Genomic DNA, 8770 nt, shown 5'->3' on the forward strand with positions numbered 1-8770 from the left:
CCACCTAGCTGATCTCCCTGTGCTATGCAGCTGCTTCCCACTAGCTATCCACCCTACGTTTGGTAGTGTATATATGTCCATATATATAAACTCAGGCTCTAAACCTTCTGTGCAAGACTTGCAAAGGGCAGAGTCAAAAACCAGTTACACCAGTATAGACTATTATCCACCTCCAAGCTTTATAAGAAATGACTAAAATTTCACAGGGGGCTTAGAATGAGGACTTCATTAAAAGGGTTGTGTGTGTACCCGCTCCTTACAACTTTCCCATAGGTGGGAAAATGCTCCCCTGACACTTTAAGGTAAGTGAACTGCATGAAGAGGAACCTCAAAACAACCACTCAGACTAAGTGTTCGAAAGTTTGAAGAACTCAAGGGCTGCTATTCACAACTGAATAAAGTCCAAAGATAAGACATTGGATTGGATGAAGGGGGCAGAGAGTAGAGAAAGACTTGAATTCGGAGTAACCCATACTTCAAGTTATGCTGGACAAAAGTGTATGTTTTCCATGGGCCAAATATGGACTGCACAATAGGGAACCAACTGTAGATCTTGAAAAAGACTGCCACAAAAAAGCTTCCCGCCAGTAATGAGGCAACCTCAACAGGAAAAGCCTGCACTGTGCCATCAAAGGTAGATGGTAGGTGGGTTATAAGTGACCACCCAGAAAATTTATTGTGTAAGTTAATGAACTGCAGTCAGAGATCCTTACCGAGGGAATCTCTGAGGAAGCCACACATAGTTCCCATAAGAAAGGGATGCAAATACACATCTGCACCCAGAAGGGGAGGCCAAAATACAACCAACCTATTCATAAGATATCTGTTCCTTTGTCTCTCCTGCCTACTCCCGTCTTAGCTAGCCCTAGAATGGCCAGAAACCACCACTAAGAAGAGGTAGGGAGTGGACGAACAGCAGCCGTACACACAGCCGTCCTCTCCCTTCCCCACTGCAAATTTCTCAAGCTGAACCTGTCACAAAGAGGGGGAGGGGTGAAGAGGAGTTTTCACCAATATTTTTATTATGAAGATTTTCAGACATACAGCAAAAGTTGAAAAAATTTTACAGTGAACACCTGTATACCCACCATCTAGATTCTTGTTTTATCACATATCTATTCATCTCTCTCTCCATCCATTAGTCCATCTTAGTTTTTATGCATTCAAAGTAAATTGGAGACATCACTATTTATCCCCTGAATATCTCGGCATGCATTATTAGAGTTCAGTACAGTTTTTATGTAAAATTTACATACAATGAAATATAAAAATCTTAATTATATATTTGCTGAGTTTTGACAAATGCATATATATGTGTAACCTAAAACTCTATCATAAATAAAGAACATTACCATAATCCCAAAAAGCCTCTTCATGTACCCTCTCAATCAATCTCCACTCCTATACTCTTGGATTATCTTCCAGTCTAGATTAGGGTTGCCAAATTTTAGAATTCTATGTAAATGGAATCATATAGCAATCATTCTTTGGTATGTCTTCTCTTTCAGCCAAAAAAATGCTTTTGATATTCATCCATATTATTGCAAATATCAATGGTTCTTTTATTTCTATTGTTGAGTAATATTCCATGGTATAAATGACTATAGTTTGGTTATCATTTCTTCTGTATAGGGACACCAGGACTGTTACCAGTTTTTGGCTATTATGAATAAAACTGTTATGTTCTTCTACAAGCCTCTTTTTTAAAATATACATTTTCATTAGTCTTGAGTAAATACCTCACAGTGAAATTATTGAATTTTTAAGGTAGGTATATAGTTAGTTTTTTAAGAAAACTCCAGAAATTTTCCAAAGTGGTTGTACTATTTTATATTCTCACCAACAATATAGCAGAGTTCCAGTTGCTCCACGTTCTTACCAACACTGGTGTTTAGTCTTGCCAAACAGCTGTTTTGGTGGGTGTGTACTGGTGTCTTATTGTGATTTTAATTTGTATTTCCTTGATGACGAAGGATATTGAGCACTTTTCCCATTTGTATATCATCTTTGTGAAGTGTCTCTTGAAATTGTTTTCCCTTCTGCAGAATTTTTTTTATCTTTTATTGTCTGGTTATAAAAATTCTTTATATATCCTGGAAACCAGTTCTTTTGTCAGCAAATGGATTTATAAATATTTCCTCCCAGATTGTGGCTTGCATATTTATTTTCTTAATGTATCTTTTAATTAGCAGAAGTTTTTAATTTATCAATTTTTTTCTGCTAGATCCTGTGTCGGTTTTTGTAAGTTGTATTTTTCAAAGAATTTGTTCATTTCATCCAAGTTGTTGAATTTGTTACCATAAAATTATTGATAATAGTCTCATCATCCTTTTCATGTCTGTAGGATCTGTAGTGATAACTCCTCTTCACTTCTGATATTGAGAATTCATGTTTTCTCTTTCTTTCATGATCAGAGTAGCTAGTGGTTTATTAATTTTGATCTTTTCATAGAGCCAACTTTTGCTTTGTTTTCTCTATGTTCTTTTTTATTTGGCTGGTGTCTGAACTTTTATCTTTATAATTCCGTGCTGCTTCCTGGGGGTTTTTGTTGCTTTTTTTTTTCCCTCTTATCTTTCTCAGGCCATTGATTTTAGGCCTTTCATTTTTTTCTAATATAAACATGTATAGCTATAAATTTCCCTCTAATCACCAATACAGCTGTATTCTACAAATGTTGATGTGTTTTATTTTCATTACCATTCAGATTGCAATGTTTTCTATTTTCTCTTATGATTTTTTCTGTGACTCACGGATTATATTTAATCTCCAAATATTTGAGACTTTCCTAGATACCTTATTGTTGATTTCTATTTTGATTTTATTATGGTCAGGGAATAAACTCTGTATGATTTCAATTTGATTTAATCTATTGAGTCTTCTTTATGATGCAGACAGTGATCTATCCTGGTGAATATCATACACACTTGAAAAAAAAGTGGTTGTTGGGTATAGTCTTCTTTAAGTTAATTCAAGATGGTTAATGGTGTCCTGATCATCTGTCTTTACTAATATTTTCTCTAGTTGATCTATCAATTGCTTGAGAGATGAGTGTTAAAATCACCAATGAAAATTACAGATTGTCTATTTATCCCTTTAATTCTATATATTTCTGCTTCATGTAGGTTGAAGCTTGGTTATTAGGTACTTCTTAAAAATTTTTTTCATCTTCTCAGTGAATTGACTCTTTTACTATCATGAAACATTCCTCTTTATCTCTTTGACTTGAAGCATATTTTACCTGATATCAATACTGCTACTCCTGACTTTTATCACTTTCTGTCATATTATGTTTTTTAAAATGTATTTACTTTAAACTACATTTAAAGTGAGTCCCTTATAGACAGTATGTAATTGAGTCTTGGGGGATTTTTTAATCAGTTCTGGCAATCTCTAAATTTTTTAGAGTGTGTAGTTTGTTAACACTTAAGTTACTAAATATTGGTTTATTGGTAATTCAACAATGTGATTAGATTTGGGTCCACCATTTTATTATTTGTCCTCCTTGCTTTTTATCCTCCCTGCTTTTGTCCCTGTTCCTTTTTTCCCTGACTTCTTTTGGATTATTTCAAATTTTTATGATTCCATTTAAAATTACCAATCAAATTTTTAGATATACCTCCTTCCATTGTTTCTCATTGATTATTCTCTGTATTAAAATATGTGAGGAAAAATAAAGTTTTTTGAATTTTGAAATTAGATGAGATTTTTGAATTTTGAAATTAAACTGGACAGAATTCTTTAAACATAAAATTGCTCAGGAAAATATGGGATGCCAAAGACTTCATCCAGTGGATCTCTAATAAGTCCACGGGGCAAATTTTAAGGATAGAAGGGGAAAATAAACCATTTCTGTTTGCTTCTTACTAGATCCAGTGCATTCAGTAAAGTTTTTATAGTACTATGTTATTGTTTTTTCCTTGTTATTACAATTATTCCCAGATGGAAAAAATAAGAGCAGTGGGAAGCTGATAATGAGAAAACAAGAATGATTAAGCACTGCCTTTATGCCTCACTTTACCATTTGAGAAATATAATCAACATGATGGCTTTTCACACAGAGGGTAGAAGCATTTTTCCATCTGTTATGTTTCCTGTTATATTCTGGATAGAAAATAGACTTCGTCTCTCCCTGGGAGCCTGTTAAAGATATTTGAGAAGAATGCCAGCTCTAGACAAAGTCTGATACAAGTGGGAATGTGTTTTATTTCCCTGTTTTTCACCCTTTCCCTTTGCTAGTAGCTGAGGTAAAAGGAGGAGGAGGGGAAAGAACAAACACTGATTGAATACCTACTGTGGTCCAAACTCTATGCATGGTCTATCTACACATTATCTCTCTTCATCTCCAAAACTACCCTGCCAAGTAGTTACTATTACTTCTGCCATATTATACAGAACATAAAGCTCAAAGAATCTAGGTACCATGTCCAAAACCTACTTAGAAGTCACCAATTCCATAGGAACTTAAAAATTTAGTATGTAAATAGCACTTCTAGGAATTTCTCACAAGGCAATTCTCAAACTGATATCCAAAGACATTTACAAGAATGTTTTCAACAACATTGTTGACAATAATGGATAACTGAAAGCAACCTAAATGCCATCATTAGAAGAGTTAGGTTAGTTAGGATACTTTCATATTACAGAATACTGTGCAGATGTTGACAAATAACATTAAGTTAAAAAATCACATTCCACTTCTACTCATGGGCCCAAGGAGACATGTTCAAGAATATTCATTGCATTTGTACATATACACAAATATGAAGGAATGAGTAGAGGTTATCTACAAGCAGTTCTTTACTGGGGAAGAAGGAGAATTAAGGGGGGGGCTTGTACTTTTTAAAATAAATTTTTATTGGAGTATAGTTGCTTTACAATGTTGTGTTAGTTTCTGCTGTACAGCAAGGTGAATCAGCAATACATATACATATAACCCCTCTTTCTTGGGTTTCCTTCCCATTTAGGTCACCACAGAGCACTGAGTAGAGTTCCCTGTGCTATACAGTAGGTATAGAACATTCATTATCTGTTTTATACATAGTGGTGTATAAACATCAATCGCAATCTCCCAATTCATCCCGCCACCCCTCTTCCAAGGGGGGCTTGTACTTTTAATATGATTTGGTATTGCATGTTTTCATGTATAACTTGTGTAATTTTTATAAATACAGTATTTTACTATCTACATGATTACTAGGTAAGAAGGCCATAAAGTTGCTTTGATAGAATCCTCCTTATTACTGCAGTTGATTTCTATAGCTAGGACCTTCCCAGTCCCTGAGAAAGAACACTAGAACTGGAAGGCAGGAATATTAATGCTGGTGGTGTAGAGCTGGAGAAGGTGGATCTGGGCAGCCAGATCCATCCGTAGCCCTGAGTAGCAACCTCGGGAAACCTTGCATTTGATATGTTGATGTATGAGTTGATATTCAACTTATATGATTTGAATTGAAAACAAAATGTCAGTTGTGACTTAGAAATAAAGGTTACATTTATCATCAATAACAAGGTATATGTAACATTAAATTAAATATACCATTTTACACTCTTAAGCTTGGCAAAAATTTTAAAGCTTAACAATACCAAGTGAAGCTAAAAACAAAACAAGCTATCCAGTGTCACTTGTGGGAATACAAATTGTTATAACCACTTTAGACAATTAGTCAATTCCTGGTAAAGTTGGAGACAAGCCTACCTTACATGTTAGCAATTCCACATACATAAGAGAGATTCTTCTCAAGAAATCTACACAAGAATGCACATGGCAAGAGTGTAGTACTTACATTGTTGTGTGTCCATGTGGTAGATTATTCAGCAAGGAAATTAAATAGTCTAGAGCTATACATTTCAATAATCTTGACAAGACAAAATTGAGCATAGGGAGCTTCACCTGTATCCATAATGTTTTGCTTTGACAAAAATGGGGAGGAGGAGGTGCATTGGACAATAGAAAAATTAAAAGATTCTGAAGTATATGGAGAAAAATATCCATATTTTACAAATTTTGATGATGAGTACATAAATGTCTGTTATAGTATTCTCTGTCTTTTCTGCATTTTTGAAATATTCAATAAGGAAAAAGAGAAAAGACATGGGAAAGAATATTCTGAGAATAGACACCTGAATTTTAATGGTGATTATCTCTAAAAGGTAAGATTCTAAATGACTTTAATTTTCTTTTTTATATTTTTCTATATGTTATATTTGTACACATAAAACATGTGTTTTATTTATAACAATAAAAATGCACTAAAGTTACAATATATAACTTTTATGACATATGATGAAACTATATGAAATATAGACAGCATGAAGAACTAGTACTAGAATAAGATATTAAGAGTTGTTAACCCTTGGAGTTGGGATTATAGGTACCTTTGTTTCTTCATATTTTTCTCTAAATACTAATTATTCCATAGTGGGAAGATAATATGTTTGGAAAAGTTGGGCTAAATAAAAAGCTATAGGTTTTAAATGAAAAGAAATTCAAATTTTTTCAGCATTGTAAAACATTCATGTTCCTAGTGATGAACTAAGTTACCAAAAAAAATCTGTTTCTAAAGAAAAGTTGAATTAGTCAAATAATTTTTAAATGAAGTTAGTTATGATATTGCAATTTATATTGATATTCTGTGACTGCTCATTCTGCTAATCAAAATATTGAGTTAAATAGCATGAGCTATTCCCTAAGTAAATTCTATGGTGGGGAGGTGGTTATCAGGAAAGGGGGAACATAAGTTTCTTTTCTTTAATTAATTAATTAATTTATGAATTTTTGAATTTTATTTTATTTATTTTTTTATTCAACAGGTTCTTATTAGTTATCCATTTCATACATATTAGTGTATATATGTCAATCCCAATCTCCCAATTCATCAAGGAAAGGGGGAACATAAGTTTCTAAGTGGCCTGGTGACCTGAATTCTTTCCACCAAGAAGGAAGCATCAGAGACATTTAATCAATGCAGTGTCTTTTATAAATCTTCAGGAACTCTCCTAGGAAGCCTTCAAGAGATGGATTCCTTATTACTGTGATATATGTTCCAATTAAATTTTTAGTAATGCTCTCCTGGGACTTCCCAGCCTAATCTATAAGCTAAAATAATGGCACTGCTCCAGCAATCCTGAAGTTCTGCTCTAGAATCAATGCAAAGCTCTGACAACCTTAGAATTTCTGTATACACATGCAGGTAGGTGTCTTCAATTATAAGTGCAATGCTCTTTTCTGAAGGAAAAAAAGAGTCTAGGACAATTCTACAACCCTCTCCTCTGCCACTGCTCTCCACCTCATCCCATTAGTAGCAGCCTAACCCCAGGAAGCAACTGCCCTCAGTCACCTGAATTTGCCCACAGTGTATGTTGGGTGATGAGTTTTATAAAGCACATAAGCAATCCATTATCTTAGGAGGTCTGAACAGCGAGGACTCAAGCCAGAAAAATCAAGGATTATTGCCCCAAAGTGTACAAATCGAAAAAATGAGGCTCAGAGAATTTAAGCAATTTGTCAAGGTTACCCTTGTAGCTAGCTGATAAGCCAAGGTGACCTTACACAAGAGGGAAAAAAAGTGAGAGTGAAAGTTGAAAGGCTTCAAAGGCAGATAAGAAAATTAAATAATGAATTTTAAAATTTTCACCTCTTTTAACCCTTTGTCTTTTGCACTTTTCTTGGGTTAATGAGACCCTACAAACACATTTCCATCCACAATTTCATCTTCATTGCTTTAGGGATTTGCATCTGATAGCCATAGGAAATGCAGCTGACCCCTTCCCTAGTTATTTAATGACCTCCGATGTGCTCCTCTTCTCATTTTGCTTTCTCAACACCCATTTAAGACCCATTTAAGGATTTGCTGCCCCCAAGATTTTGCATCTTTCTGCTCAACTAATTACCCGCAATGGAAAAATGACTGCTCCACATACTTGGAGATATATGATAATCAAGCCACTAAATTCTCCTTTTGCTAATGACATGTTTTTTCAATATGTTCAAATGAAAGGCTCATTGGAAATTATTCACTTTCTTCTAAGTTACAAAGGAAAATAAAAGGCAAATTATGGCTGTGTAAGCACGTGTTTGCTCAGATTCTATTCCACTGAATTAATTTGCCATCCACAGAGCTATTGACAGCTAGCTCTTTCCTTGAGCCGTTTCACTTACCAGGTGGAAATGATTAAAAATTTAATTTGCTTGAAGGGTCATTTAGGCTGGAGACCGCCCCTTTGTAATACAGAAGCCTCAACATCCACTAGAAAGAATAAGAGAGGAATGGCTTCCATAAATGTTTCAACAGTGGGGGGAGAAAGTGTGAGAGTTGAAAGGAATTTGGACCATCACTGATTTTTCAGATGAGGAAACCGATGCCCAGAAAGGTTAACAGGGTTGATCAAAATCAGTTTTGTTAGTTTGTAGCAGAGCTGAAACCAGGAACTAAAAGTTTTAACACTTGTCCTCTCTCTCCCTCCCTTCCTTCCTGCTGCCAGTGTCAGTGGTAAATAAAAGCAAATTCAAGAAAATGTAGCTTGAGGAGAAGTACTAGGACAGAACAATAATGCACACTTGCAATTTTCTACAAATTCCTTAATTACACAGCTTCATTCATTCACAGAAGTTGTGCCACTCACATATAGACCAATGCACACACAGTCCAAGGGAGATAACGCATCCTTATCTTACAGCACTCAGGGTGGCCGGTTCCAGCCAGAATGAAGAAGAGAGCAAGGGTCAAGGCAGTACAGATGGAACTGCTCTCCTTCACTCTCCAACTCCCAC

Source organism: Kogia breviceps, chromosome 3 (genome assembly GCF_026419965.1).
Source record: "Kogia breviceps isolate mKogBre1 chromosome 3, mKogBre1 haplotype 1, whole genome shotgun sequence".
NCBI lineage: Eukaryota > Metazoa > Chordata > Mammalia > Artiodactyla > Physeteridae > Kogia > Kogia breviceps.